The following is a 22,539-nucleotide window of genomic DNA, read 5'->3' as shown; positions in this document are numbered from 1 at the left end:
AAAAAAAAAAACATGCACACATGCTTGCACACACATGTATTCACTCTCTCTCAAGCACACATTAAGGCAAACACACCCTCTCACCATACACATACACACCCTCTAAAAGCATACACACTTTTGTTTGTTTGTTATCTCTCTTTCACTCCTTAAATGTAAAAAAAAAACGCTTGAGGAGGTCTTTATCTTTTCCCCTAAATCCCTTCAGCAGGTATCCATGTCAAAAGACCAGGGCTGGGATCTGGGAAAGGATTGTTTAGTAAGGGTCAGTCCTGGGTCAAGCTTTCGGCCTGTTGTTAACACAGCCCTCCCCCTGGTGCTTTTTGCACCGGTCTCCATCTGCACACACCTTCGTCCACCGCCACTCCAAAACTCCAGCACCCCAGCAAATAATCCCTCTCTGTGAGAAGTCTCTGGTGACAAATACAAAGGTCAAATAGCTTTAGCACACAGTGCAAGGGAAGCCAAATTCCCCAAATATGGAGCTTTGGTGGTGTTTGCTCGCATGAAATTGGCTTTCTGGGGTTTCTCCAAACAGGCCTGGTAAATTCCTTCGTTCTTTGTTAGGCTTCATGCATTAATGGTCTTTGTGATGGAATTCTGACATGCCCAAATTTAATTATTTGGTCTCAAGTGGTATACAAAAATTGCTATTCATCAGGGTAAATTTACATGTCAGGGTAAACAGCAATTGACACACCAAATGCTCTGGAAAAGTCAATAAATTTGAAGAGGATGACATATGGAAGAATAAACTGACTGTCAGAGAATACAATTTGGTCTATCAGTACAATTTGACCCGCTACCAAGCGTCTCTTCTTCATATCTCTTCTGGACAGCTCACGTATCTTTGTAACAGTCCCAGGACCTCACACGCACAGTCCCAGTCGCTATCGGCAGGAAAATATTCCTCACGCAGTATTATCGGTAGGGCAGCATATGGCAAACTAGCAGCAGGCATCTCATCCTCATCCTCTTTAGAGGCTAAAATTAGCACAATACTGTTTGTGGCTTTAAGCTGGACTAGAACCCACTGTGATACCGCTAATAAAAAGACTGGCCTCCTGCTTAGAGAAAGAATGTACATCCCTACAGATCACGGGAGGATTATCCTGCTGGGATAATGTTTTTTCCTGTGATGGCTGTAGAAAGATTTATGTTTTTAATCTAATTTTATTTGGAAACAATCTATCAGGCACTCATCGTGGTTGACTAGAATAGCTCCTACAAGTCAGTGGGGATATTGTAGAAGAGAGTCGTCAACAAGAGACATCTTTTTGGCAGAGGATAACCCCAAAAAGAGATTGCTAATCTCTTTATCAAAGCCCTAAATAAACTAGGGCGAGTGCATGTGACACAGCCACACGAGAGCATCTGATTAATGAACAAAGAGTTAAAGCCTGTTTGTTTACTGTCGCTCACTGTTCTTCAGACTCCCTTCCCAACATCCCCTCCATCCCTCCCTTCTTTTCCCTTCCTCTTCACCTCCCTCCTTGGCCTTCCTGCCCTCTCTATCAGGCGAGCCAAGCAGCGGTAGCATATCTCTTTGGGTTATATCAGCTCTTTCCTGAAAAGTTGGATGTATGTGTATCTGATAGTCGCCTGGTGGGTGCGCACTGCTCTTCCCACGTCGTGCTGAGTAATGTTCACTACGGTCTTCTACAGCAGACCTAATGCGTTGTGACACGTCAGTGATGAGCTGCGCTGATTTCTGTCAAATTCACATGAACCTCTCCAGCACAGATCAGATGACGGGGCACGGCATGGGGATTTTTCAGACGGAGCAAAGGGGTTTCCCAGCTATTAGAGGCAGATCGGGAAAGGCAACATAAATTGCGAAACATAACATGACCCCTCTTAACAGTGACCCTGCATCTGACGAATCAACGATGAATGAAGTGGACATCTCAAGTATTTATTAGAAAAAGATCTCTTCTTGCTAGCTATTTCAAAAATGATCACCATTCTATCAATGACAATGTAATAATTCTACAGTTGCTCTGATCTTACAGTAATGTTTCTAACCAGAACATCTAATGAAGAGAGAAAAGAGATAAAATAATATTCAAGTTTGAGAATGTGCAAGCAGATGAGCGATGATGACAGTGGGTGGCTGTAAAGGGAATATGTAGCAAACACCAAAAATCTGGTTTTGGCAAGAAAAAAAGGATTGGTTTTGAAGGACTTCCTGTACACATGGAGACAGATGCAAAGTATCTACATCATTAACACACCACAATTATAGCATTTGATCTAAATTTAACATCTGCTTCCCACTTAAACTGAACATCACATAGCAAATGACTCCAACACGAAACTCCCTCTCCCTGGGGTAGCTATTTCAAAAATTATCACCATTCTATCAATGACAATGTAATAATTCTACAGTTGCTCTGATCTTACAGTAATGTTTCTAACCAGAACATCTAATGAAGAGAGAAAAGAGATAAAATAATATTCAAGTTTGAGAATGTGCAAGCAGATGAGCGATGATGACAGTGGGTGGCTGTAAAGGGAATATGTAGCAAACACCAAAAATCTGGTTTTGGCAAGAAAAAAAGGATTGGTTTTGAAGGACTTCCTGTACACATGGAGACAGATGCAAAGTATCTACATCATTAACACACCACAATTACAGCATTTGATCTAAATTTAACATCTGCTTCCCACTTAAACTGAACATCACATAGCAAATGAGTCCAACACGAAACTCCCTCTCCCTGGGGCTAAACATCCTTAAAGGTGAAGAGTGTAATTTCTGCACTACTAGTGGTACCATAGAGAATTGCAGTTTCAAACACTCCCCTGTCTTCCATTGTTAGAACAAACAAGCAGTCCTGCCCCACAACATAGCTTGTGACAATTTTGGGTTGTTTAAATACTTGCAATTATTTTAAGTGCCACTAGAGGCACAGATATTGCCCACTTCAAAATGACAAGAAGAGATGGAACACTGTCACATTAAACCAAACTCTCATATCAAAGAATAAAAAAAGAGTGGAAAGAAGAGAAAGATGTCAACAGTGCCATAGCCAGCCATCTCCCAGAGTTCACATGATCGTGGGTGGGGGGACAGAAGAGAAGTACTTCAGCAGTAGTTAAATCCCAGAGCAAACAGAAGAGCAAACACAACAGTGACACTTTATCATACCAGCTTTATGAGTATTATCTGCCCAGAGACAAGGTGCTCAATCAGGCTATGAAAGCTAGTTAAAGGCAATGATTAGGAAAGCAGAAGAAACAGCTGATATATGGGGAAAGGAGGGGTGCAGGTTATTTGCTTGCACTTTCTCACTTTTCACTCTCCTTTTCCCACATGACACAGGACATCAGCCTAATCCCAAAGGCAAACGCTCCTTGGTGTGGGAACCGGCGGCGTTTCCCCTTTTTTCACCATGGGACCACATTGCGTACACAAAGTCTTATCAGGAGTGGGGCCATAAAACAATTGGCGCTGATCGTTTTTGGAGAAACAAGTGGTAGCTTGTTGGTTGTGCCATCACTACTGAGATTCAGTGGGGTCATAAACACGCCAGTGGTTCGGATTCCCCTAGGTTCGCCATGCTGGATCCTTCCCTTAGGTAACATAACAAAACTACCAAGTGGCTCTTGAGGACACGGCTCCATTCGTGCCCCTCACTGACACCGGCTGGCATCTCCTTGACTTTGTCGTAATAGCTAAATTTAGCCATTTGCAGGCACAATGTGAAATTCATGAAAGCATCATGCAAAGGGGCTTGAAAGAGAGGACATGATGTGTTTTGTGAAATAAAAACTGCTCTTTGATTTCGTACTTCCTGTCAAGCACATGCATTTCCAAACACTTACTGGAATTGGCACCTTGCTCTCTTTCCTGTGATCCCTTGCTTTCTCTATGCTTTTCCCTCTCTCTTTCTTCTCTGCTCCTTCTGTGGGTGTGTATGATGTGATGTGTGATGTGAATGAGAGAGAAAAACAGCAGGGGCTGCTCGGGCCGCCCGGTGCCGCTCTTAGATCCCTGCACTATAAAAACCGCACACCTTTTATCAGCCATTATGCCTTTGATTTAACCAGATTACTCCACCAACGTGCTGCCACTGATACACGGGGAGCGCAGAGAGCATTCAGCCTCCCCCTCCTGTGTGCAGCACTTTTGCATGCACAGAGGAGAATCTAGTAAGGCAGGAACAACCACTGACTGACTACACCTGAATGACAACATAGAGCTCCTATTGCTCTTTGAAGCACAACACTCGCACACACCAGGCACGATTAAAGCAAAAAAACAAAGACAAAGAGCGAGGGCATCCAGACAGCAGCGAGCGAGCGAGCGGAGAGGCGTCCTCTTAACAGCATCATTAACACACCACAATTATAGCATTTGATCTAAATTTAACATCTGCTTCCCACTTAAACTGAACATCACATAGCAAATGACTCCAACACGAAACTCCCTCTCCCTGGGGCTAAACATCCTTAAAGGTGAAGAGTGTAATTTCTGCACTACTAGTGGTACCATAGAGAATTGCAGTTTCAAACACTCCCCTGTCTTCCATTGTTAGAACAAACAAGCAGTCCTGCCCCACAACATAGCTTGTGACAATTTTGGGTTGTTTAAATACTTGCAATTATTTTAAGTGCCACTAGAGGCACAGATATTGCCCACTTCAAAATGACAAGAAGAGATGGAACACTGTCACATTAAACCAAACTCTCATATCAAAGAATAAAAAAAGAGTGGAAAGAAGAGAAAGATGTCAACAGTGCCATAGCCAGCCATCTCCCAGAGTTCACATGATCGTGGGTGGGGGGACAGAAGAGAAGTACTTCAGCAGTAGTTAAATCCCAGAGCAAACAGAAGAGCAAACACAACAGTGACACTTTATCATACCAGCTTTATGAGTATTATCTGCCCAGAGACAAGGTGCTCAATCAGGCTATGAAAGCTAGTTAAAGGCAATGATTAGGAAAGCAGAAGAAACAGCTGATATATGGGGAAAGGAGGGGTGCAGGTTATTTGCTTGCACTTTCTCACTTTTCACTCTCCTTTTCCCACATGACACAGGACATCAGCCTAATCCCAAAGGCAAACGCTCCTTGGTGTGGGAACCGGCGGCGTTTCCCCTTTTTTCACCATGGGACCACATTGCGTACACAAAGTCTTATCAGGAGTGGGGCCATAAAACAATTGGCGCTGATCGTTTTTGGAGAAACAAGTGGTAGCTTGTTGGTTGTGCCATCACTACTGAGATTCAGTGGGGTCATAAACACGCCAGTGGTTCGGATTCCCCTAGGTTCGCCATGCTGGATCCTTCCCTTAGGTAACATAACAAAACTACCAAGTGGCTCTTGAGGACACGGCTCCATTCGTGCCCCTCACTGACACCGGCTGGCATCTCCTTGACTTTGTCGTAATAGCTAAATTTAGCCATTTGCAGGCACAATGTGAAATTCATGAAAGCATCATGCAAAGGGGCTTGAAAGAGAGGACATGATGTGTTTTGTGAAATAAAAACTGCTCTTTGATTTCGTACTTCCTGTCAAGCACATGCATTTCCAAACACTTACCTACACTTACTGGAATTGGCACCTTGCTCTCTTTCCTGTGATCCCTTGCTTTCTCTATGCCTTTCACTCTCTTTCTTTCTTCTCTGCTCCTTCTGTGGGTGTGTATGATGTGATGTGTGATGTGAATGAGAGAGAAAAACAGCAGGGGCTGCTCGGGCCGCCCGGTGCCGCTCTTAGATCCCTGCACTATAAAAACCGCACACCTTTTATCAGCCATTATGCCTCTGATTTAACCAGATTACTCCACCAACGTGCTGCCACTGATACACGGGGAGCGCAGAGAGCATTCAGCCTCCCCCTCCTGTGTGCAGCACTTTTGCATGCACAGAGGAGAATCTAGTAAGGCAGGAACAACCACTGACTGACTACACCTGAATGACAACATAGAGCTCCTATTGCTCTTTGAAGCACAACACTCGCACACACCAGGCACGATTAAAGCAAAAAAACAAAGACAAAGAGCGAGGGCATCCAGACAGCAGCGAGCGAGCGAGCGGAGAGGCGTCCTCTTAACAGCTCAAAGTGACTGAGCTAAACAAAGCCAGGACCCTGCTGTAAAATCAAAAAGGATAGTGATCAGCATTGTAGTGCACTCAGCAATTGAGGAGAGCACTGAAAATAGCACATGAGAAAAGCAAAGGCATGCAGGCGGCACTCAGAGACAGAAAGAAAGCGCGAGAGAGAAAGGGGCTGGGCTCTTCCAGTCTGCTGGACAATCGTTGCAATTAACGGGTGACTTTGACAAACACGTGAGGCGGGGGCTCGGTGGGTGGATCCAGGCCCCGAGGTTCGTTGGCATCCTGTCAGAGGCTGTGTCTGCTGGTCAGTCTCAGATGCCAGCCAATCGCAGATCAGAAATGGTGGCCGGGAGCCAATGAGAGCTCTCGCTCAGACTGACCTTCACACAGGCCGGTAGCAAACTGACCATTAAGTCAATGATGACAACAGCACTCACCACAATCAATCTAACAAAATAATGATCAGTTTGATGCATGACGTTTAGCTGCAGCTGTTCTCGACACAAGTAAAAGCACCAGACGAGTCAATGTAACATTACAGCAGAAGAATTTTTCACACATTTCAGTGGGTTTTTACTGTACATTGACCTGTTTACACCGCAGCCGAATGGTCACATTCGTCAATAGTCTTTCTTGTCAAGTTCGTTCGAAGTAAATTAACTTCTTAACTCGCTTTGAGTAACTCGCTGGAGCTCTCACTGGCTCCCACAGTCTTACCGCAGTACAGTTTTGGAGTCCACGGCTCTGCATGTAAATTTATGCAGACAATAACAAGAGCCTCACAGGAACTATTTGACTTGGCACACATGGGGCCTTTCGCAAATGGGTCCTGGTAATTGCTGATACATATCTGACTCCTGTAGTCATCACCTTGTTCCCAGACCCTTTGATGAGGCAGAGGAAACCCAAAGCCTTTCAAAACACTCAGCATGATCTCTGCGTATGTGAGAGCATGTCATTTTCCACGTGCCCTGCCCCTTTTTGGTAGGGGCTCATATCGCCTGCTTTCCCGCTGCACCCCAAGGGTGTCTCTTTTAATCTGGGTGGGCGCTGGCCTTGCCAAGAGTCCAGAGCGAGCAATACTCAGCAGTCCATAATAATGATTTGTTTTCTTTTTACCCGCTGATGGTGGATGCTCAGAAAAGATGGCTTCAAGATACAATTCAAGAAGATGTCCCCCGAGTGGGCGGCTGTTAAACAAATGCGGGTGCATACAAGCACGCTACACTAATAAACGGGGTCTAATTAGAGATGGGCCGGGCTGAGTCTCTGCTGGACTCCACTAAGAAAGTTTCTGTGAGTGCAGAGAGGGAGGAGCGGGCTTTATCCTCCCCCCTTAAGGGGACACTCGCACTTTGAAGGGTACAGAATCACGAACAAGGAAAATGCTGTCCTCAGTCATACCGAGATGCTATTTAGGTGCGGTATGGAAAACATGGTGCGGATGGCAACCACTAGAACCATCAGTTATGGTGCCAATCGCTATGTTGATGGGTTACAGATGTACTATGTTATGCATGTGGGTACAATGTTCCTATGCAGTTCGAAGGCGTATCCTTGTTTGTATTGATGCTGTTTCTGTATAGAAGCCATTCTCATTTCATTCACTGACGTTTTTTGGTTTTAAAGATGCAGGAACAGCGCAGTAGCAACAAGAGCCTTTTTACAGAAGTTGTACAGATATTTGTAACATAGATAGCTTGTTAATGCTAATTATAAAGCATAAGCACATAGAAAGAAGTGCAATACAGAGGGGAGGGGGGGAAAGTCTGAGTGCGAGTGAGGGGACCAGTTGGGGACATATTGGCAGGAGTTTCTTGTTTCAAAACACTCAGCATGATCTCTGCGTATGTGAGAGCATGTCATTTTCCACGTGCCCTGCCCCTTTTTGGTAGGGGCTCATATCGCCTGCTTTCCCGCTGCACCCCAAGGGTGTCTCTTTTAATCTGGGTGGGCGCTGGCCTTGCCAAGAGTCCAGAGCGAGCAATACTCAGCAGTCCATAATAATGATTTGTTTTCTTTTTACCCGCTGATGGTGGATGCTCAGAAAAGATGGCTTCAAGATACAATTCAAGAAGATGTCCCCCGAGTGGGCGGCTGTTAAACAAATGCGGGTGCATACAAGCACGCTACACTAATAAACGGGGTCTAATTAGAGATGGGCCGGGCTGAGTCTCTGCTGGACTCCACTAAGAAAGTTTCTGTGAGTGCAGAGAGGGAGGAGCGGGCTTTATCCTCCCCCCTTAAGGGGACACTCGCACTTTGAAGGGTACAGAATCACGAACAAGGAAAATGCTGTCCTCAGTCATACCGAGATGCTATTTAGGTGCGGTATGGAAAACATGGTGCGGATGGCAACCACTAGAACCATCAGTTATGGTGCCAATGTCTATGTTGATGGGTTACAGATGTACTATGCTTTACACAATCAGCAATTAACCCACATTAGCATAATACTTCCACTAAACCTTCACTGGCGTGAATAAGACTGAAGGGGCTGAAGTGCTTGGGTCATTTGTTCAAGCTGAACACACTCAGCATACGTCCAGGTTCATAGCTCAGCCTCTTCCCGCTAGCGTACGACACAACAAACACTCATCCAAAACACTGGGGTGAAGGAACATGAGGGGAGGAAGGAGGGGGGTGAACATTAAAAGCCTGGCGATAATTGGAAGTATGTGAAAAATGACGTGTCACTTTGGTCAATAAAGAGCAAAGGTCACCACAAGCAGGAGCCCAAACTTGGCACAAAATGTGCTCATTAAGGCATCCAATCAGAGTGTTGTGAGCAACTGGGCCATTAGTCATTGGCCATTTGACCGACTAGGCCGGGCCGACCTTTTTCTTTTTGCTCTCCTTCTCTGCGGAGGGAGAAAACGGGCGCTGGTCTATAAATCGTTGCTCAGTCATCTGGAACATAATGTGGTCCTTTCTGCTCTCATCCTGCTTTGCCTGCTGGCTGTGCAGCCCTCAAACTGCTGCCTTGACATCCCTTTCAATAATAAATGAAGTTGCTTTTTGCCTACAGTTTGTTTGAAACCCTCCTCCACCCTTCCATCCGGCACCTCCCACACTGGTTCTCATTGGCTAAACCACAGAACTAGCCAATCACAGTGCCAAACAGTAGATGACTCAGTTTACAGTTGAAGTGAAGTTGGCTTTTGTTAGCTTTTATTCAGTTGGGAGTGAAATCCTACCAAGAAGATACCCAAGAGAGTTTTTTTTTTTTGAGAATATTTCATTTCTCTTTGAAAGTTCCAGAATCTTCATCTGGAATATAACAGAACGCATAAAGCTCCATCAGTGTAAAAGCTCTTTTGTTAGACTGTCATCACCAGCTGCTTTCTTCAGACACCCTGTCCAGATGGGCCCAGAGGAAGGTTCATTAATGCAGTCTTATCACAACCAGCTGATGGACCTACGCCACATGACCAGCCAGCAGCGGCCTAAACATCTGTTTTAACTCTCTCCATACACATGCTCGGCTTCAGATGGTAAGCTGGACACATCTGCATAGTCAGTGACATTTCCATAGAAGAATACTTATTACACTGCTCCCTGGAATACTTGACTCTGATTGGTTGATGCTTCAATCAAGTATTGTGCAACTAATCGTTGTCCCGTACTTTCTACCTAACTGTGCTAGTTTCTGTCCTATCACTCTGTGGTCTCTTTAATAAACTCAAATCAATATTCCCTGCCCTTTTATTTATTTAATCGATAAGTAACTGTTAATGACAGGCTGACTGTACATTATCCCTTTCATATGCATCATAGGGTGTCTCAGATCCTTACCTTGTTCGCTGCTGTTGTCACCGCTGTGCGATGTGTGTCCTCCGCTGGATGGTCCTGGTGTTCCTCCGGAGCGTGTAGAAGCTGTATCATCATGGTCTCTGTTCCATGAAGTCTGTGCAGAAAGGAAGAGAGAGACAGAGAGGGAATAAGGCACACAATCAGGCATCAGATCACAGAGAAACACACACAGGCTACAGTCCCATGCTACAAAGACAGCTGGCTTTATCAGATGTTCCTCATTTCATTGTTTTTCATCCTCTTTCCAGGCCCTACAACCTCACACGACAATTCAGTCAGCACAGTTTACAAGAACGATTGAACCAAACCCTGTCACTGAGCATTCTAATGACGCCACACAATCGCTGGCTTCCTTATACACATTTCTCATTTCACAGAGCAGAATGCACAATTGCACTATTTTAAAGAACACACACTAGACTGTAAGTAAAAAAACATTGTATTACCAGTGACAGGATATCCATAGTCCACGAAATATAAAAACAAAGAAAGAAGAATTAGCAATAGCAGCTAAGATGTGCATGCCTGTCCATTCACATGCACTAGCTAACTTGAGATCTCTGAATACAACAAGAGCCAGTCAGTCACCACTCTTATATCCCAGAGCGAGGGAGGGTATAAGTGTGTGCGTGTGTGCCAGTTCGCTGGCCTAGCGAATCAAAATGAAATCAAATAAGAGCCATTCTCCTTCAAGTTGGGAAGAGGAGGAAGAAAAAAACAGAGAGAAATCCTATTAACAATTAAGCTTAGGTGTATAATAGAGAGAAAGTGTCAGCTGTTAGGCGGATGGTATGTGGCAAATGGAACAGACATGAGGATAAAGAGAAGTGGACGGAACAATGGCGAGCCGGGGCCTGCACACACTCAGCCCCATGCAGGGTCTACTTGTACTATAGAACAAAACAGATGTTGCCTCTTATCACTGGCTGCCTCCACAAAAGTAGCAGGAAAATATGAGATGAAGGCCGCAGCATCTTTTCTGATGTAAAAAGTGTATCAGAGATGAAAATTCTGGCCCAGAAAATATATTTTGTGTTTTTAAATGCAGGTTTTGACATGAATATTCACAGTTCTCAGGATTAAAACACGTGCTAAATGTAGGTAAAATACTGTATTCTTACTGAAAATATAATCCAAATATTACATAAGCCGATGAGTAGAACTCTGGGAATGAATTGCTTTCGATTTCTGTGGAAATCTATTAAGGGTCTTGCTCCACAGATTGTTTATTACTACATACAGTGGGTACGGAAAGTATTCAGACCCCCTTAAATTTTTCACTCTTTGTTATATTGCAGCCATTTGCTAAAATCATTTAAGTTAATTTTTTTTCCTCATTAATGTACACACAGCACCCCACGGATCGGCTTTCACCGTTTTCACCGCTCCTTCGCCGGAACCGCCGTTCTCGACTCGTTCAGCATCATATGACCCCTTTAAATGATTTTAGCAAATGGCTGCAATATAACAAAGAGTGAAAAATTTAAGGGGGTCTGAATACTTTCCGTACCCACTGTATATGCACAAACATGCTTGTGAAAAAAAAGTTCAATTATTATCATGAAAATATGTAACAAATGTATAGAGAAACGTGATTATTCTTCTCTTTTATTTATATGGTACTCTTTGAATTAAAACCACTCAAAATATTTCTAGGTAAAAATAAAATAAAATAAAATTCTCAAACAATCCAAATTGCATTTTATAGACTTGCCACAAGTCTCCTAGAAACCTCAGGCATAATAGTGCCAGCCACTCCAGATATGCTTTTTTTTTAATATCCAGGGGGAAAAAATGGTGTATTCTGCAGCATACCAAAAGTATGCCGTAAGAGGTAATCTAGAACACATGCCCAGGGAGCAAACAGTTAAAACTGAAATTGCCAGTTTCTACAACCCTTTGTAAAAGAAAGAGCGAGAGAGAGAGAGAGAGAGAGAAAATGGAGGGAACTTGTTTATTCAGAGCTTTGTGGAAAAGAATGGTACAGCACCCTGGAGACCGAGAACCCCAGAGCCTCCATACGTAAAAGGATGTTTTTTAACGCACAACAAATCCCACTTGAAAATATAATTAGAACGAGAAAATAGCAAACTATTGCATTAACTGTAATTGAACAAAAGAGCAGCGGGGCTTGTGGGAATATTCCCGTGCCAGGGTAAAATAGTCACATGTCTGTTCTTTATATCACTTGTTGAATCGTTGACAGCAGCCAACAGTTGTCAAGATAAAGAACGAGGGATCTCACCTTCTCATTACTTCAACAAAGACTATGATTATAGCACAGTAATAATTTCAACATTGCCCAACTAGTGTACTATCAAAAGAAGCAAATAATCTACACTTAAAAAGACAATACTTTTGGTTCACGACAAAAGCAAAAGCACGTGAAATATTACTTGACTAAAAACAGAGTGAATAAAAACAGATTTTGTACACTCGGTTCTCATTCAAAAGTGCAAAAAGATGTTTTCTTGAGCACAAGTGATACATTCAACATTGAGGATATAACAACAACTGAAAGAATCTCTCATGACAGGGAAACAGTGACATTATTTATGCAACGCTTTAAAACAGGCCCATATATTCTCATTCACTAAAAGCTGAGCATATTACAAAAAAAAAAAAAATCATGCAAAATTATATTTTGTTTCACAAATTATTAAGCACAAAAACAACGTAACTTCTGGGTGGCCTCTATGCAATACATTAATAACATAGCTTACTCTGTAATAACACCCTTAGTTTTTAAATTGGCCCTGAACAAAACAGAAAACTATTGCATTAACTGTAATTGAACAAAAGAGCAGCGGGGCTTGTGGGAGGCTGCCGCTCGGCCCCATGGGAATGGGGGAGGGTCTCGTCCGAGGGTGAGTGACATCTCCAGGGTGCACTCGAGTCTATTTATAACTGCCCCAACAATCTTGTCCACCACAGATCTAACAGCTAATTAATAATAAAAAAAATGTCCAAAACACAGAGCAGTCCACCAGTGAGCAGACACCCGGAGGAAACCACACAGGCGCATAAGCGAAAGAGTAAATATGTGGGCCAAAATGAACAGCGGGTGGAGGCGGTGTGGATGCAGATGGTTACGGGAGAGATGAGTGCCTTGGCGGAGAGAATGCTGTCCTGCTGCACACAACAACACACTTGATATATTCACTGTCCCTCTAAATGCAACGCTTTAAAACAGGCCCATATATTCTCATTCACTAAAAGCTGAGCATATTACAAAAAAAAAAAAAATCATGCAAAATTATATTTTGTTTCACAAATTATTAAGCACAAAAACAACGTAACTTCTGGGTGGCCTCTATGCAATACATTAATAACATAGCTTACTCTGTAATAACACCCTTAGTTTTTAAATTGGCCCTGAACAAAACAGAAAGGAAACTGCAAACAGAGAAACTATTCAGCATTTCAATTATTTCATCCCCTCTTCAGGCCGCATGGAATAATCTAAAGAGCCCTCGAGTACTGAAGTCTTAAGCACTGCAGAGGTTTTCATGGCGTTGAGTTCATTAGCAAATGGCAGTGCCTCTCTGCAATTAAAGACAACTGTGCAAACGCTGCAGCCCATGGAAATGCATTCAAACTCTTTACTTTGCCTTCAGTGAGCGTCAGCACGGAGCAAATACGTCATAAACAAGTTGCCATGAGCCAGCCCATCGGAAAACAAATTAGCCTGCTTTGCACTGAGGCACTAAAGTTCTTAAATCTGCAGTGCGTAGCCCAGGGAGCAGCGTTTGTCATCTGTGCCTTTCCCTTTTTTCATTACCATTTTCTTCCTCCACCACTTAATTCGCCATGAAAAGATTTTCCTTGCTGGAAATTCTGATTCTGCTATGATCGGTGAGGCATTCCAATTCATTGCATTTTCATTGTGTTGGGTCTTAGATGGAAGCTCTCTTTCTCTGCACATTATACACGCACTCATGCAAATAATATTGGGCTTCCAATTCATTTATAATAATAAAGAAAAATGTTTCAGGTTACTGTAGACTTCACAGGGGAAAGAAAACTCATAAACAGTATATGTTTACAAGCCTTCAGTGAGCGTCAGCACGGAGCAAATACGTCATAAACAAGTTGCCATGAGCCAGCCCATCGGAAAACAAATTAGCCTGCTTTGCACTGAGGCACAAGAAGGCAATAAACATGCCGAAACAAAAGATAAAGTCATTACTCTGACGACATTTAATGTATTTGTTGGTAAATGTTGTATCAAAATCAATCATTCATGACTAATTTCACTTAACTATTTCTGTAACACAGCACACTTTTTTATTTTCAAACAAGAATAGTAAGAAGTTAAAAAAAAAATATATATCATAAGAGTGATTTCTTTAACTAGGATAACTTTTTGTGTCCCCTAGATTGAGAAGAAAAGAAAAGAAAATAACTCAAATATTTTTAAGAAAACTATTTTTCATAAGTTGTTTTGTCTTCTTGATGATAATAAATGCATAAAAAGTGTTAAATCAGGGAAATTCTATTTTGTACTACTTCCTAAGAATGTAAATTCATTTAATAATTCTAGTTAATTTATAATCTCAATTAACTTAATGTTTTATAACGAAGAATGGTTGTCAGTTCTGTTGCCATTACCATCACACAAATCATTTTAGAGTTTTATTTATTTATTTATTTTGTTAGTAGTAGTAGTAGTAGTAGTAGTAATATTTTAGTTTTAGGTTGAATGAAAAAATTGCCATGTGTTTTTACCAATCCAGTCAGTATTTTAATTCAGAGATAACTTATCCAACTTTCTCCAACAAGTCAGTGAAACACATTATACGAATTATACATTATACAAAAATACACTTGAAGGTTGATCAAGCTTGTTATCTTATAAGTATTCCGGTATGAAGCATAGTTTAAAAAAGTTTAACCATTATATAGGCTATATATTTAGACACTAGCCTACTACAGTGGCGCTCATATTGTTTAATATTATACTACACTTAATACTAGATTCATATAGCCTACATGTAAAACTATTTTTCCCCAGTAGTGTAGTAATTACTTAATGTGACGTGGTAGCTGTCAAACAACCAAAAACTTCAACAAGATTCTCCAGAATGAAGACCGCAGTGAAGGGGTTAACTAGCTGCTAACTAGTCCCTCCGCTCATATGGCCGCGCGTTTATCAGCGCAGTACAAGGAAAACAACGTGATCCAAACTGGCTGGGCCGCATTCACCAGAGAGAGAAGAGAGAGAGAGGCTCTGACTTTTTCACCCCTGAGCTCTGCCCCTCTTTCTCTTCACTCGATACTTGCAAAACAATGCTAAGCTGGAGTTGAGACATTATTGATACGATGCTTTGCTGCACGGAGGACGAAAACAAAGCACAGCGCTGGACCACGGAGTTTAATGCTAAACTGCTTAGTTTTGGTCTACAGAGAAAGCGAAATCTCTTAAAATGGCCTGTGGGTGAGATCTCGTTTAAAAACCAGTAGAGTCACCCTTAACGGCACTGTAGGATAATCACACATCTCCTTTAATTACAATAGCTTTCACATCACTGGCTTAAAAACAATTCATAGTGTGATCCTCAAGCTTAATTTCTTAAAAAATACAATGTTGACGGTAGCTGTCAAACAACCAAAAACTTCAACAAGATTCTCCAGAATGAAGACCGCAGTGAAGGGGTTAACTAGCTGCTAACTAGTCCCTCCGCTCATATGGCCGCGCGTTTATCAGCGCAGTACAAGGAAAACAACGTGATCCAAACTGGCTGGGCCGCATTCACCAGAGAGAGAAGAGAGAGAGAGGCTCTGACTTTTTCACCCCTGAGCTCTGCCCCTCTTTCTCTTCACTCGATACTTGCAAAACAATGCTAAGCTGGAGTTGAGACATTATTGATACGATGCTTTGCTGCACGGAGGACGAAAACAAAGCACAGCGCTGGACCACGGAGTTTAATACATTCTATGTATATTTCTGATTTTCTTATGCTGCAGTATTCCTGCTGGAATAAATTGGCCTTTGAATAAATGAACCGCCTCTCTCCCTCTTGTTAACATTGTTGAGAATTTGCACAAAGGAGTTTTTTTATCCCAGTCCAATTCAACTTTATGCCCGAGGGCATATATTAAAAATACATATGGAACGAGATAATGCATGAGCGACGCAAATTCGTTAGGGATGTCACCGCCTAGCAAGCTCAGAAATGTAACCACACACAAAAAAATGAGATGTAAAATACATATAGGACCTAAAGTCAAACTTTAACTCTGTAGCTGTTATCCAAAAACCGCCCATACGTATCTAGTTTAAACTTATTTTTACATGTACTTTTATTTAAACACTTTTATTTTAAGTGTTAAATCTCTCTTTGCCGCTCATCCAATTTTAAATGAGTATATTTCTAACCAGCGGCATTTTTTAGGATTCATAATACAATAAAAACAGATTCTACCTCGCATTAGCAAACTTCTGAAAAGTTGGTCAGCTTACATTGAGGAATCAGACTTTCATGAAGATGTAAATATTTAATACTCAACCCTTATATTTAGGTGTTACACGTCAAGAAAAAAATATATAGGACATGTCTTCATCTTAAAGTCAATTAAAGATCTGTATTCGTGACCTCCAGCAAAGCATAAATTGCTCTTATCAAGTTATATACCTACGTACCCAGGGGTCTTCATATAAGCCTAATTTATTGTTATCGCTTAAATTCATCTCTGCTCAATAATTAATTGATTCAAAAATGTTGACACGTGCTCTCTGATAGAGTTTTGTTCAAAGAGTTATAAACAAAATTGACATTATGCTGTTTAATGCTTCCTTTGAATTAGATGCATTATCTGTACAGATCCGCTCTTTAACATAATCATGAACACAGCCGAGGTAGAAAAGACTAAAGCAGCCAAAGGTCGTTTTATTGGAGTCCCTGTTTGGTAATGAATGGGACAGGGTTTTCTCTCCCTCATATAAAAACTGGTGGCCGACGCAGTCATTGGAAAGCTACAACTGGTCAATGCTTTATTCCATCACTCAGCCATATGGAAGATGACGGATTTAAATTATTTAGCCTAATCGCTTCATTACTTTTTATGCTGGTGAATCTGCTAATCCCCTTAATATGACCACTTATTTTTTCCCCAAATCTTATATCATTATATTTAAAATAGATATATGCATATTATGCAGCGTGGCCAGATGAAAGCATTGAACAACGCGTAATAGTTGAATTGAAAGTGCGTTAGAGTTGAAGAACGTCAAAGGATCCCACAAGTATGAGCTGCCGCATATTAAAAAGGCACAGAGGAACAGAATTGCACACATTTTCCTATAAACGCAAAATACTGTATGACACGGTACTAAAACACGACGGCGCTGCTTATGCTATTCAAAAGGCTGAGAGTAGAACGCTGCGCTTAAGCATTGCACGCACTAGTCTGAGGAAAAAACACTGACAAGGCAACTAATGAAGCGTGAACAATAGCAGAAAACCAAAGCACCAAATCTCTAAATGCCTACTATAGATATGTTTCCGTTTGGTTCTTGATAGTAATAGATACTACAGATAGCGCAACCGTTTGGTTTGGTTAAAAAAAAGGCGGGCGAGAGAAAAGAAGAAGGAAAGGACTAAATTAAAATCGACAAGAAACAGGTCAAGTTTATGGCAATGCTTTCACGAGCTAATCTCCTCGGGTCAGTTCCGGGATCAAACCGTAATGAAGCAATAATGGGCCACATTATTCCAAATTTTTCAATCCGATGGAATTTAAAAGCCTTAATCGTATGCAAATAACGGCGGGGCAGAGAAAGTGACCCAAAAGACGAGCTGAATGGCCAGAAAAGATATGGACTCCTGCACGTACCTGATCAAGGGGCCCCGATGATCTTGTAATTTCTTCACTGTCTGATTTTGATCCTCCTTCTCTGTCGTCTATAACCAAGTCGATGGGCATCTTTCCCTTCAAACAGCTGATGTACCGATGACAGAAATTGTCACAAAGTTCATGTACCTATAGATACAAGGGAAGCAAGGAGGGGGGAACAATCACAAAGGGTCATCACAGCGAACTGACAAGTGCATCCAGAACTCCTATTGACATGGAAAACCTCTCCCAATGGCCTTCTCTGATAGCTATCAGACGCATCCAGAATGTTAAATAACTTTACTCCCTCTCAAAATAGAGATATCGCCGAAAATTGACACTGACAAGACGACTCACGGGCTACACCGTATTCAACACCCGTGTAAAATTCATCTGCTCCCGGGGTTGTGGCCATTAGAGAGATGACCTGTTTGACTGACATTTAAGGTAAACTGTTTAATTTCGTCTAGTTATTTCATTACCGTCTCTTTACAAGGGAATAATATGGCGGATGACATTCAGTGGCGCTCTCGAGGTGTGCAAGTGGCTAATTCACATTTCTCAAAAATCAGTGCTAGAAGTGGGAACAGAGGGTGCCTGGAATAAAAAAAAAAAACACAGAGGTCAGTGCGGGGAAAGCTCTGGATTAGCACATGCCATTTTATAAGAGTTTACAACTCCTTCTCGGTGTATAAGCGGTCTCTGCTGAAAGCATTAGAACAATCTAATTTCCATTTGAGAAATTTAGATTTAATTAACTCTTTTTAATTTGTCACCAATCAAACGTACGTGCGTACCACTGCGCCACGATCATATAGATATGAAGTGTTTACTCGTACGTTTATGTCGATTAGCGTGTTGTCACTTACATTATAACGAGCTTTTTACTTGTGTTTAATACTGTGTCAGATCACATGTAACTTGGATTCCTGAACGTATTATCGAAGATAGCAGTCGATATAAACAGTGGGCTACGAGGTCACAGCATCTAAGAAATGCTCACGTTGAGTCTAGGCCAAGCATGCAATTTAACCGTGGTTCAAATAGTGGGCCTATATCTTGTGTAAATGCTTAGGGACGTATCTAATTCATAATGAATGAGAGTAAGTTCTACGGCGCGTTCTGCATATAAATCGCTGTTTTAAACGACAACAACATTTATATACAGCACTGTGATGAGAACCCTTGTGCTCGAGCAGCTTTTGTATGCTAGGCGCATTTGGAGTAACTCCGCACATCCAGATATGTTTGCACATTTTATGAGCTATGTGGAAAATATCCTTTATGGTTTTGTGAGAGTGTTCGTTGTAATTTTCACGGGAATCACTTTGCGCAGCTGGCCAAAAATGCATTTGATCCATTTAACTAATAACTAGGCCTGAAGTTTAAACAATGAAAAAGCTATAGCTTAAACATAACATACATATCGATGTTTTATGCGCAATCGTGTTTTTTAAAATTCAGTATTTATCAACTTTAATTTTGAAGTTTAAAACGAAATATTAGTAAGATTTTTAAAACAAACTAATAAAAAAAAAATAAAAAAAAAACGCTGTCACAAAAAGAAAGGCAAAACGAACAGTCAGACGGTGAACTGATATAAAAGTGAGAGGAGACAACTTTTAGAATAAAAGTAACTTTTTAAAAGATTAAACATGCATGGCGCCCTAAGTTCTCAATATGTTTTACAGAAACTATTGCAGGTCAAATAATGTGTTACTGGCAAAGTTAATCATAAAGAATATGTCTTGGCTATCTACACGTACCCGTAAATGGAGTCTTTATCTCTTTTTAGAGCGTCATTGACGGATGAGCCCATGCTGGGCGGCATGGCGTTGGCGTGGGCTGTGTGCGGGTACTGGTGGGAGTGGAGCTGGGGCCCGTGGTTCAGGTGAACAGCCTGCATGGATCTGGCGGCGTGCGGGTCCCCGTACATCGTGCTCGGGATTCCTACTCCGTCCATCCCATAGTGGGTTATATCTTCGTACTGCACACACACACACACGAAGGGCAACATTCCCATGTTGTCACTTTTACCTCTTACACAATATATACATAGGACAAAAAATACACGAAAAGAAAATATAAATCGAATATTCTCGGACAACACAGTATGGCTTTTGCGAAATGAAAACACGTTCTGGTATTACAAAGTAATTAAATATATCAAGTGTACAAGCAGACTATCTCGTGGTTTTAACACTAAATCCCAAAAAAATGTTGCAAAACTCATGTGTTTTTTTAAAAAACAGACTGAAACAGACAGACTTAGCGTCGGACACATCAACATCGACTACTGAGCTACAGCTTTATTGAGATCATCACAAAAAAATATCACAAGACTGATCAGTGTTGTGTTGTGCCACTTTTTATGTGAATTTTTATTTTTACAAATGCAACTGAAGTACTAAGTAATGTCATTTGCATGTAATAACATTGCATAGATTATTATACCCTACTGTTGTCAAACTAAATTAATTATACACTAGTTCAATATTAACATACCTAGCACTTTTAGGGTTAGTCTAATTAAACACTAATTTACATTGTCCAATCGTGCCTAACAGTTCAATGTAATATTTGATTAGTTTATTTAAAATAATCAGTGACATCGATAATTTATCATAATTATTATAAGTTCCATGATATTGCAGGGAAAGTGTGATGATGAGACCATAACACATTTAAAATCTAAATCTAGAGAGTGTAAGCAAGACAGCAGGGTGCTACTTCCACCATCAAAAGCAAAAGGTCGGAGAGTTGCGATGAAATCTACTTTGTGATTGTTTACATTTGATTACAAATGCAAAGAAAAAGTGGCCAACCCGTAAATGTCAACTTTACGAGTTAAAGCGCACAACTATGTTTCATTGTAATGCTGTTTGAAAATAAGACTATTTTGTATAGAATATATAAACAATATAGCTGAGTTGAATTTGTTGAACTCCCTAATAATATTCCTGAACAATGTATTATCATATCATGTATTGTAATAACTTTTAGTTATGAGAGTTGAACTATTCCAATAGTTTTAAAGTTTTTTTTTATTATTTGTCCTCATGACGAAACTAAAGAAACTTAAACAAATGCAGTGCATATAGAAAAACTATGGTTAAAAGAAAATTAGGAATTGCTCCTGTCAAACGTAATTAGAAAGTATTCAATTTAAAAATGGTTTCAGTGTCTCAAAACTAAGACACATGCATGAATGTGAGCGATGCAAAGTTGAATGTTACAACAAAACTGGTAGGCAAAAGAAGAGAAAGTTTGACTGCGAGTCTGAATGTCATCGGCCACGTTTCAGTATTTCCAACTGCATTCAACAATACGGAGTCGAAGAAACTTTTCGGGATACGTACCCTCTGCGCCATCGCCCTCCACACTCCCTCGGCTTCCTTTTATCAAAAATATATCCCCTATGAGGCCAGGGTGAATAGGAAATAAGCACGCAAATTCCAAACGTGGGATATGTTTTCCCAAAAAAACCCAACTGCCTCTTTCAAGCGAGCGATGAAGCCAGTCCTTCACCACAAGTTCAGCCAGACGCGTTCAGCGAATAGGTCCCCTTCGCCTTCTTTCCCGTGGACAGCGACAAGGATCGAGCAAAACCTTCTTTTCCAAAGCAGTATGAAAATAGCCCCTCAAACAAAACTAGCGCATCTCATGGCTTTTTGCCACTCCGGCTGTCAATCAATCAAACGCGAGCTTGTCAAAGTGCTGAATGAATGATGATCCTCTGCGCGCTTCCACTGGTTAGCACCCCTAACGAGAATACTACTCAAATGCACAAAAATGAAGCTCTCTCTCGTTTCTTTGATCACTCTCGGCTCCTGAGTTGATTTTTTATGCAATAGCTTCTAAATGAGATCAAGAGGAGGTGGGCTGATAATTCTGGCTTAGTTTTTCTTAAAGGAGCCACGATCGATGCTGCGAGCTGCCTTTCCCCGTTTGTGTACAATGAGTGTGTGTTGAACGCGGCTCGAGCAGCTGAATCTGGACCAGACTGCTGAAACCCGGAAGTAGTGGTGGCCATAACAGGTCGCGTCTTGCACAATGCGATGGGCCACATCAAGTTCCAGCCAAAGCAGGGGGGGGTGAGATGTGTGGGACGCAGAAAAGCGCAGACCACTACTACCACGATTCAACATGAACCGAGCTCTAACACGCAGAGACCGCGCTGTGCTTTAGGTTGCACTGCGCTCGTTATGCGTGCCAAGACACGCAATATATAAAGTCATGTAGGTGTTTATATAAAAACAATGCATTAAATATAGCTACAGATGGAACGTGGGCTCTTTCACATCAGGTCACTCTCAACGCACTGTTTAATATCACTTCTGATCAGAGTATCCAAATGGGAGAGCGTCATTTACAATAGTCGAGAAACTTGGAAACCATGTTCAGTGTGCGTAATGAAGTTTTCCCGCACGCCTGTTTTACGCGGAAGCCTGTAGAAATGAACTACACTAATAATACGAAATATTGTTTTTACCATATGCCTGTGTACATTACATTTCACACAAACATCATTATTCAGAAACAGCATATGCTGCGCTTCAGCAGTGCTGCGTGCGCTCTCAGCCAAAACACCCCCGCCATTTGTGAATGGGCTCATCCACTTACTGTAGGATCTAAGGAGTTTGGTGCAGTGTCCAATGAAAGCGTGCTACAGTGAATCAAGTCGTCTATTGGTTCAAAGAATGATCAATCATTAATTTATCGGTCGATATGCTTCCATAAATGAAGAAAGGCTGGAATGAAAATATTGTAATCTGGAGGGAAAATGTAGTCTTCGTATTCTGTTTTGTTCTAATGCTACATTCTC

At 41.5% G+C, this 22,539-nt stretch overlaps 1 pseudogene; it reads right to left on the bottom strand.

The window, feature by feature from the left end:
• The window catches only part of LOC107754743 (homeobox protein Meis1-like), a 60,008-nt pseudogene extending 38,272 nt beyond the window's left edge, over window positions 1-21,736 (bottom strand).
• Between the last annotated feature and the right edge of the window lie 803 nt (window positions 21,737-22,539).

This window comes from Sinocyclocheilus rhinocerous, unplaced genomic scaffold, assembly GCF_001515625.1.
Source record: "Sinocyclocheilus rhinocerous isolate Xijiao unplaced genomic scaffold, SAMN03320098_v1.1 scaffold232, whole genome shotgun sequence".
Taxonomy (NCBI): Eukaryota; Metazoa; Chordata; class Actinopteri; order Cypriniformes; family Cyprinidae; genus Sinocyclocheilus; species Sinocyclocheilus rhinocerous.
This window is presented reverse-complemented; position numbering and strand designations above follow the sequence as displayed.